Below are 11,091 nucleotides of genomic sequence, written 5' to 3' on the forward strand. Positions count from 1 at the left end.
AATAAATCCAAAAAAAAGTATTTGAAATTTTAAGATTTTATAAATTTGAAATTTTAAAAATTTCAATATAATATTTTAAAATTTGAAAACTTAAAATTTTGAAAATTTAAAATTTTGGTGTAATATTTGAAAATTAAAATTTTTAAAAGTTTTAAGTATTTCCCACCTATGACCGCCGATAACCGCCAAACGCGAGTTTGACCATTTCCTCCAAACACCATAATCGTAATCGGTTCAGGGCCGTCAAACGTTTAATCATAGATTTCTCGGCCACCAAGGCAAATTTCTCTAACACACACATACAAACACACACACACACACACACACACACATATATATATATATATATATATATATATAAACAACATCAGTACTACTTCCCACAAACATAACATCTCTCTCTCTCTCTCTCTCTCTCCATATATAGAAACAATAATGGGAACGTCCAACTCTAGTATTTCTGCAGTTGTTCTTTCAATATCAATTCTAATAGTAGCAGCATCAGCAGGAAGTTTTTACGATGACATGGACACCACTTTTGGGGGTGAACGTGCTAAAATTGTGAATGGAGGTCAGGATCTTTCACTGTCACTCGACCAATACTCTGGATCGGGTTTCCAGTCGAAGCACGAGTACCTGTTTGGAAGGTTCGACATGCAACTCAAACTAGTACCAGGCAATTCTGCTGGCACCGTCACCACATTCTATGTGAGTACCATCGATCGGTTTCAATCTTGAATTATATATATATATATATATATATATATATATATATATATATTGTCACTCACTTGTATTAATCTTTTAAAAGCTGATAATAACCATGTCTTTGTATTAAATCACATCAGTTGTCATCACAAGGTGCGGGTCACGATGAGATCGACTTCGAGTTCTTGGGAAACTCCACGGGAAACCCTTACACAATTCACACCAATGTGTATTCACAAGGGAAGGGAAACAAAGAACAGCAGTTCCACCTTTGGTTTGACCCTACTGCAGCCTTCCACACCTATACCATCGTATGGAACAGTCTAAGAATTATGTAAGTCACGCATCCAACATAAACATTTGGTTCTCTTCCTTTCTCGTGTTTTTCTACTGTTCCTAAACCTCTTTGTCTCTGCAGTTTCTTGATAGATAACATACCAGTAAGGGTGTTCAATAACAATGATGCTGCTGGAGTCCCATTTCCCAAGAGCCAACCCATGAGGGTGTATGCCAGCCTGTGGAACGCGGATGACTGGGCAACCCAAGGTGGGCGTGTGAAGACTGACTGGACGAATGCGCCTTTCACCGCGTCATACAGGAAATTCAATGCCAATGCCAAAAAAGTTGGTCCCAATTCAGAATCTACAAACTCAGTAAATGATAACCAGTCATGGAGTACCCAAGGACTTGATGCAGCTGGCCGAAACAGGATCCGATGGGTGCAAACCAAGCACATGATCTACAACTACTGCAACGATCGTAAACGGTTTCCCAATGGTATTTCAGCGGAATGCAAGACCTCTAGATTCCTTTAAGCCTGCTTACTAACCTGATATCCATATTTTTTATTTTTTATTCATTGATTTCTATTTTCATGATTATTTATTCTTTGATTCATTGTAAACATTCAAATTGAAATTAAAAATAAATAAACAAGTATATGATTCTACTTTCACTTTAAAAACGCATTCTATAGTGGCACCAATAGCTGAAATACATTTTCTCTTCATTTCTAATTATATAGTTCAGTTGTTCAAAATTAAAAATTGTAAGTAATAACATTATAATTTTTAAAACCCTTTTTCCTTCGACACTACATACAAATTTCACTATGTGTAGATTTACCAACAAAAAATGATCCTCGTGGTCCATAAATGTTTTCGATATGAAGCACTATATATGGTTAAAATTTGTGCAAGGGGAGTCTTGTGATTATTGAAGAAACATATGCATTTACTTTATGACACAAAAACATGGGCATATGACTAAGTAATTGATGAAGATGTTAACTTTAAAACGAAGAATTCCGAATTTGAGAAGTGTGATTTTTGACTTTTGTTATAGAAGTTGTATGCAAAAATGAAAACTTAATAAAAATACAATAATTGCAGATTGGGCTCAAATAGACTTCAACATATAAGTCTTGACACGAAAATGGGTAAAAAGTTGCTAATTTTGCGAGATTTCATATATGTTTGTTGATGATCTGTATTAAATCTTTAATCAACTGGAAGTCCATCGTTGATGGTTTCCTTTACGGATGGATATATAGCCAATATATGATTGTACGTATTTATACATTTGAGACATCATAACTATTAGATGCCGGTTTGACACTAAATATCATGTTGTTTTCAGACTAATCTAAATTTTTGTCACAATAGTTTCAATCTCTCGTATAGATATCCATTATGTTCACATGGTAGATATATGTTTATCCCATTCATGGTACCATTTTTTTCTTGGTTTCGTTAAATGAATACCGTTAAATTTAATGAAAAAACTATAATATATATAATTATTCAATTATCACCATTAAAAGGCTTTGCCTAAGGCAAATTGTTTAACTACTATTATTTTACCCTATAAAATTGGTTTTTAGATTACAACACGTTTTAAAACTCAAAGAGACACATTACGATAAATTTCTAAGTTACCATCTTCAAAGAGTGTCCTCATCCTCAAATGTGATCTTCAATTTCACACCTACAGTAAATTGCAATTTGCAGACACATCTATGTACATGTTCACACCTATGACGAATTTACTTCCCCTACCAAATTTCAAGTACGCAATCAAGATCCCAACCTTTTATTTATATGAAAACTTTTAATTAACATTAATAATGTGATTGTTAAGATATATAATTGAAAATAATATAATATGTAACAGCCCGGAATTTTCAGGTATTTATTATTGGTGTATTTTTGGAGAATTGTGAGTGGACTCGGTGAGTTGGAGCTCAAACTCGCCGAGTAAGATCGCGATTTTGGACGCGGGTTCGCGTCTGGACTCGGTGAGTCCAAGAGTGGACTTGGCGAGTCCACGCTGTGTAATGAAACCCTAATTCCAAGGGTTTGAGACCTATTTAAAGGGCCTTATGGCCGTCATTTGTGCTCACCAATCCATAGAGAGAAACCCTAGAGTGCTTGAGCGTTTTGAGAGAGAAAGGAAGCCATTCTTGACCTTTGTGGTGTTGTTTAGCAAGAAGAAAGAGGTCCTAACCAAGAGGAAGCAAAGGAGGTTGCTATACTATGGATTTGAAGCTTAGATCATCGCACTTGAGGTATTAATTCAGCTCATCTTCTGTTTTATGAAGTATATTTGGATTTAGGGTTTCTATTGGCCTTTGTTGGGTTGATTTGATGCCCAAATAGTCCCCTTCTAGTGATGACGCTTTGGATCTGGATCCATAGAGGTCCAGAGAGCCTCACTCATCAAGCTTTATGAAGAGCAATGGAGGTTATGACCTTGAGTTGTGGTATTTGGGGCTAAATCATCATATATGGTCATATAGATGTTGTATGTACATCAAGATAGCAACTTTACGTGATAAATAAGCTTGGAAGGACTGGATCTATGAGTTAGTAGAATAGATCTGACCTCAGGAGTGAGTTTGAGTCGTTGCATGGCATGGACTCGCCGAGTCTAAGAACAGACTCGGCGAGTAGCATGAAGATTGCCCAGCACCACTCAGCGAGTGGTCTTGCCAAGTTGAGGGATTGACTCAGTGAGTCAGGGAGAGTCAGAGTGGGTTGACAGGTGGACTGAGTCAAGCTGGGACTCGCCGAGTTGTTCTTGAGACTCGGCGAGTTGAGTCGTGGAGGCCCCACAACTCATGCCAGGTGGAACTTGTCGAGTTAGGAGAATACTTGTCGGGTCAAGTGAGGATCCCAGGGAAATCAGTGTATGCGTATAGACTCGCCGAGTTGCTATAGTGCACTCGCCGAGTCCGGTCAAAGTTGACCGTTGACCATGGACCAGTGTTGACCTATGTTGACTTGTTAAGGGATAGTGAACCTTAGTTGGGAAAGTGTTAATTAGAGATGTATTGTGTTATAGGAGGACTATAGCTCGGGAGATCGCGCACTAGGGATTTCAGGGATTTACGAATTACCGATATACACGAGGTAAGTCTTCTCACTATACTTTACCTTGAGTAGGTAAATAGAGTTATGTGATGCAGTGCTTGTATGTTATATTTATATGTTATGTGTTGCGCTGCATTATTCTTTGTGATTTATGTTGTGCATGTTTACAGAGTTAGAACCTGAGGTTTCACAGAGTTTTGGTGCACGGACCCACAGAGTTGTAGCCTTGAGTGGCTAATATGTGTTATATGTCGTATTTTGGGGAACTCACTAAGCTTTGTGCTTACAGTGTTTGGTGTTATTTGTTTCAGGTACTAGTGACGACCGTGGGAAGGCGCCGGCTTGATCAGTACACACACATGGAATTTATGATTTTAAGATCTTGGGATTTTTGTATTACTTGGATTGAATGTTCAAATATGGTTGTTTTATGAATATTAAGTGAATTATGTTTTATAAAATTTGAAAATTTTGTTTTGCAATTTACGGTGTTACATAATAATAGATAGAGTAATGAACCAAGAATAAATAATCTCGAAAAGCAGTTTATCGGTTTCCTAACCATATTTCATTCTTCAATGTACATAGAGTTGAGTAACATATATTTCTTATAAATCTCTTATTTCGTACAAGTGATCCTTTCATTTAAAGCAGAAACCAAGGAGGGAGAGGGAAACCAATATTTTAGACAAAATGGACGAATTTGGTAATGAAAGTAAATGAAAAGGAAAATGATTGGGGAATTTGCATCCGATTTTATCATAAATAAGTGTGAACAACGAAATGGGTAAATGTATCGACCTGATTTTCCAAAGGAAATTTTTCGTTTTTGATTATCCAAACACATTTCCATAAATTACAAAATCCCATCTATATTTGTTTTCAAAATCATATCGATTACAACTTCTATTTAAAACATCAGAGTGTCCCAATAAAAACGTTTGTGAGAGAGTGTATGCCCCGCCATCAAGCCTTGCCCTTCCCCTTAGAATCCGATGTATTTGAAACAAATCCACAACTTGTAAGTTAATGCTTAGTGAGTTCCCCAGAGCATACCAGACACAAAGTCCCCATATCACATATCATATTAGCTAGAAAGCTACATATCACATAAGTCATGCATACATAAACCTGTGAGGATGTCATGGGCTCCCCTAGGGTCTTACAGCATTGTGCCATAGTCTACCCCACATGGTCTTAACTTGGGAATGTCATGGGCTACCACACATGGTCTTATATCCAATTGACACGGGATCCCCCCGGCATCTTCCATGCAATAACATACATAATCACATAACATAATGTAACGCCCACAGATCCGCGTTAGTCAATTTAGAGACGATGAGCATCAAAAATGAGTTTTTTGATGAAAGATTATTTTGAAGGATTAATCTTAACCAAGTGTAGTATGTGTTACAAGGGTTCCATACATATAAAGAACGCCAAAATCCGAGTTATAACGAAGAAGTTATGGCCCGTCGAAATTTGACGGCAAAACCGACACGGCACCCGGAGACATAAATACTGAATTTACGATAGAGGAATTTTTAGCCTTAGTAATCTAAACAAAAGTCGTAGAATATTTTAAACTGAGAGCGTCTATAAAAACAACACCCAAATCTGACTTCGTATGAGGAAGTTATGATTTTTATAAGATTTAGCATAACAATACACAACCCGGAAATTTGAATTTTAGATTGGTCGATTTTCAGCCAAAAAAATCTAAACGAGAAATGAAGATATCGTTAATAGGAGTTAAAAGATAAAAAGACAATAAAAAACGGAGCTCGTATGTGAAATATATGGACGAAGCTTGGTCTCTACTCTTCGAGTGGAATAAATGCGATACCGTTTTGTGAATCTGAGATAGAATCAGAATTAACTGACGACGTGTAAATGAAAGTTGTAGTACTCGTAACTACCAACGTGTGGATATAAAGAACGTCAAATATGGAGTTCGCATGAACGATTTACAAATTATAATAGCATATTTACATATTAAAATAAAATATAAATCATATATACGTACACACACACATATATACATATATACACACACACACACACACACACATGTATATATCATTAGAAAGGTATCAACGATATGGTTATTATAAAACTAGTGCTGAGTACTTTCGACATTAGTTTAATAGAAATATCGTTAAATCTATTTAAAATAGTATTATGAAGGAGTGTTTAGTCATTTATATAACTATAAGGTCATTAAGTAATTATGGAGGGTAGTTTTGTAAATTCAATTACTATAAATAAGAGGCTTGGGCTCTCATATTTCTTGCACCATTCTCTTGATTCAAGAGTCTTTCTCTTCTTATCCTCCGAGCGTTTCGGTCCCTCGTGATTTGACTTCTCTTTCTGTAGTTTTAGTATAGTAAGGTGAGCGCTGAAGTGTTGCACGAATTTTTCTTAGAAAGATTCAGCGATGAAGTTCTACCGCTGCAGAGCCCGACTCCTAGCTAAAACTACGTTGTATGTATGTTATGCTTACCGTATTTTAATATAACTTATATTTAAAATTAGTATTTTTATTATGAACTTATAATAAATATTTGAGCTATTATTATGACTTATATAAGTGTCGTTATAATATCTTTTTAACTACTTGCGGTACGGGGAATCTGGTTTAATGGGTCGCATAGGGTTGTTGGATTTCAGAAGGGCTATATACCAAAATGGTTGGTCCTGCCCTAAGGTGTTTTATGTCAGGCCCCTGTCTGTACATAGTGGTTGGAAAGTATTGTTTAAATGCTTATATTGTAGTAGTAGTAGTAGCAATAATAATAATAATAATAATAATAATAATAATAATAATAATAATAATAATAATAATAATAATAATAATAATAATAATAATAATAGTGATAATAATAATAGTAATAATAATAATAATAATAATAATAATAATAATAATAACAATAATAAAAATAATAACAATAACAATAATAATAATAATAATAATAACAATAATAATAATAATAATAATAATGATGATGATAATAATGATAATAATAATGATAATAATAATAATAATAATAATAATAATAACAATAATAATAATAATAATAATAATAATAATAATAATAATGATAATAGTAATAATAATAATAATAATAATAATAATAATAATAATAATCATGATAATAATAACAATAATAATAATAATAATAATAATAATAGTAATAATAATAATAATAATAATAATAATAATAATAATAATAATAATCATAATAATAATAATAATAATAATAATTAGCCACGGTAAATATTAGACTAAAATCTAGTGGTAATAATACTAGGTTTCGTAAAAGGAAATTATTTTAAAGTAAACGAAGCGTTGTCCGACTACCAAGTCACCACCTTATCAAGTGAGTGGATAGTTCCTTTCATGAACATGATTTTAATACAAGTATTGACTAAAGTATTAATTATATGTTTATGTGCGAGTTAATTGATGTTGCCTAAAATACATGTTAAAGAGCATACCTGATTATATATGATGATTTAGCATAAAGAGTAAACCTAAATTAATTATGAGGAATATTGGGTAGTATTTTCTTACAAGTACGAGTGATTTATACAAAGAGAATAGAACTTTAGTATATGTCATTGATCTAGGAGTATGGATTAGACATAGTCATTGTCCCTAGTCCGAGAGTATGGATTAGACATAGTTAACTGTCATTAATCCGGGAGTATGGATTAATACATAGTCAGTTGTCCTTAATCCGGGAGCATGGATTAAGACATAGTCAGTCGTCCTCAGTCCGGGAGTATGGATAGGACATAGTCATTCGTCGTTAATTCGGGAGAATGGATTTACACATAGACACTTGTCCCTAATCCGAGAGTATGGAATGGGCACAATTATTGATCCGAGAGCATGAATTAGATCCGAGAGTATTGGTTAAGTAACAGGTAAAATTTAGGGTCCGAGAGTATAGATAGTCTCGTTGTAAGGATTAACAGGGTGGTGTAAGACTTGCTTATATATATATATATATATATATATATATATATATATATATATATATATATATATATATATATATATATATATATATATGTGTATGTATATATATATGGTGAAATTGTATATTTTGTGAGTTCTAAATTATATATATGACATAACATTGTGGGATTGAAATCCCTATGTAATCACCAGGTTTCCCAACCTGACCCACTCAAGCTTATTTGTATCACAGGTGTCGATACGAAGTTACATTACACTGAGAGATTAAAGAGATGTAGATTACCAGTGTAAATGAATGTAAGTTCTGTTTACGCTTATGTTTTTGTATTGACGATGACATCCCAAATGTTTTTAAATGAATAAAAATACATTTCTTAAGAAATGTTTTGATAATGTATTTATCATGTTTTACTGGGAACAAATTCCGCAACATTTCCACTAAAATATGTACTCTGATTTTTATAAAACATAAACAAAATTGGTCTTTTTTGGCCGTGAAAATGGGGATGTCACAGTTGGTTTCAGAGCATTAGTTTAAGCGAACTAGGAATAAGGATTTATTTCTAGACTTAAACTTAGAATGCTAAACGATGATCGTAAGGAGTGTGTCCAATATATTTTAGGTAGTACACCTAAATAGACACAAACACTAGCTTAATTAGGGAAGATGCCGAAAATGCTTTTATGTGCTAAATGATTTTTGATGCTTTATTCTATTGTTTGATCGGATCTATGGTTTGTTGCCAACCGAAATGTAATTTTTTGGGGTAATAAGGTGGAATACGCGCATAAATCTTCCTCTATCTATATTCTCGTCTCGATACACTGAACGCCTGCTTTGGTGTGCAAAACATCATGGTGAAAACTCGTAGTGAATTGACTGAATGGAGGAAATGACAAGGCTTACGATAAATAATGGTACCTATCTGAAGATATCGTAAGAGTGATATCATGCCTTTATACTTCTAGTACGGAAGAAGTACAAATTCTATTAGCAGAAAGATAGATTTTTGGTAGAATCCATAAAGTTATCCCATCGTCTGACATTTCCATCACCAACCGAGTGAAGCAGAATTGATGATTGAAGATATGCATCGAAGAAGTCTTAGTAGAGTCTAGGGAAAATTATAAGATTGTTTGGACACATTTGTATGTGTTAAAATTGTTTATTTGATAATGACTTGGAGAACTGTGAGACAATACTAGGGACGAGTATGAGTAGGTGTGAATGGTAGTAGAGGCCTATACTACCGGAAGCACAAGACTCGCACTTGGATCAGGGAAAGTCACAAGGTTACCAAGGAGCTAGTAATTGATTTCATATGTCATTACCATTATTTCGGTAAAGATTAATAAGATGATTATTATTCCGACCCTAGTGGTCATACCAAATTTAGTCCGACTACGACGAGTAAGTTACATGGTTCCAAGAACCAAGTTCGATGTAGCACCTGACTTAAGCCGAAAGAATTAATCAAAGAGATCAGTAGAGGTATCACAATGCTTTCTTGTAGCTAGAAATGATACCTTTTAAGATGTGATTAAAACATGAAGGAAAGTATAGTCTGTTTTGGAAGACTCTAAGAGACCTGAGTCTACGCGTTGCAAAATGCGCGAATAAGTCATTAGAATATGACACATCGTTCCATTATAGTAATAAAAGGACTTATCTTAAGTTCATATCAAGTGAGGATTGAGATTGTGACTTGAAGGTCATAATTTGGAGTCTAACATGAGATACGGTGTAGCTGCAAGATCAAGCACCGCCTGCAGTCAAGGAGTCCAAGAGTTAGATAATCATTCAAAGGAATAAAGAAGTTACGATTATTACCTAGGATGAAGAGATAACATATGGATTCATTATATAGTCCTGTTTTGTTGATGATTCTGGGACGTAATCATTCTAATGGGGAGGTAATTGTAACGCATGCAGATCCGGGCTAGTCAATTTAGAGATGATGAGCATCAAAAATGAGTTTTTTTGATGAAATATTATTTAGAAGGATTAATCTTAACCAAGTTGTAGTATATATTACAAGGGTTCCGTACATATAAATAATGCTAAAGTCCAAGTTATAACGAAGAAGTTATGGTCCGTCGAAATTTGACGGCAAAACCGACCCGGCAGTGGGAGATGTAAATAGTGAATTTATGATAGAAGACTTTTTAGCCTTAGTTATCTAAACACAAGTCGTAGAATATGTTAAAATGAGAACGTCTATAAAAAGAACGCCCAAATCTGACTTCGTATGAGGAAGTTATAATTTTTCTAAGATTTAGCATAACGTGCACAACCCGGAAATTCAAATTTTAGATCGGTCGATTTTTAGCCAAAATAATATAAACGAGAAATGAAGATATCTTTAATAGGAGTTAAAAGATAAAATGAAAGTAAAAAAACGGAGCTCGTATGCGAAAGATATGGACAGAGCTTGGTCTCTACGTTTCGAGTGCGATAAATGCGATACCGTTTTGTGAATATGAGATAGAATGAGAATTAACTGACGGCGTCTAAATGAAAGTTGTAATGCTCGTAACTACCAACGTGTGGATATAAATAACGTTAAATATGGAGTTCGTATGAACGATTTACAAATTATAATAGCATATTTACAAATTAAAATAAAGTATAAATCATATATAGGTACACACACACACACATATATATATATATATACCGACGTATATATCTTTAGAAAGGTATCGACGATGCGGTTATTATAAGACTAGTGTTGAGTACTTTCGATATTAGTTTAATACAAATATCATTAAATCTATTTAAAATAGTATTATGAAGGGGTGTTTAGTCGTTTATATAACTATCACGTCATTAACTAATTATGGAGGGTAGTTTTATAAATTCAATTACTATAAATAAGAGGCTTGGGCTCTCATATTTCTTGCACCATATCTTGATTCAAAAGTCTTTCTCTTCTTATACCCTGAGCATTTCAGTCCCTCGTGATTCGACTTGTCTTTCTGTAATTTTAGTATAGTAAGGTGAGCACTGAAGCGCTGTATGAA

The 11,091-nt window shown here is 33.9% G+C and overlaps 1 pseudogene; it reads left to right on the plus strand.

Moving 5' to 3' along the window:
- Window positions 1-435: 435 nt before the first annotated feature.
- Window positions 436-1,523, plus strand: LOC145004200 (xyloglucan endotransglucosylase/hydrolase 2-like; annotated as a pseudogene).
- Window positions 1,524-11,091: the final 9,568 nt, after the last annotated feature.

This window comes from Lactuca saligna, chromosome 7 (assembly GCF_052625555.1).
Source record: "Lactuca saligna cultivar CGN05327 chromosome 7, ASM5262555v1, whole genome shotgun sequence".
In the NCBI taxonomy this organism is placed as follows: Eukaryota; Viridiplantae; Streptophyta; class Magnoliopsida; order Asterales; family Asteraceae; genus Lactuca; species Lactuca saligna.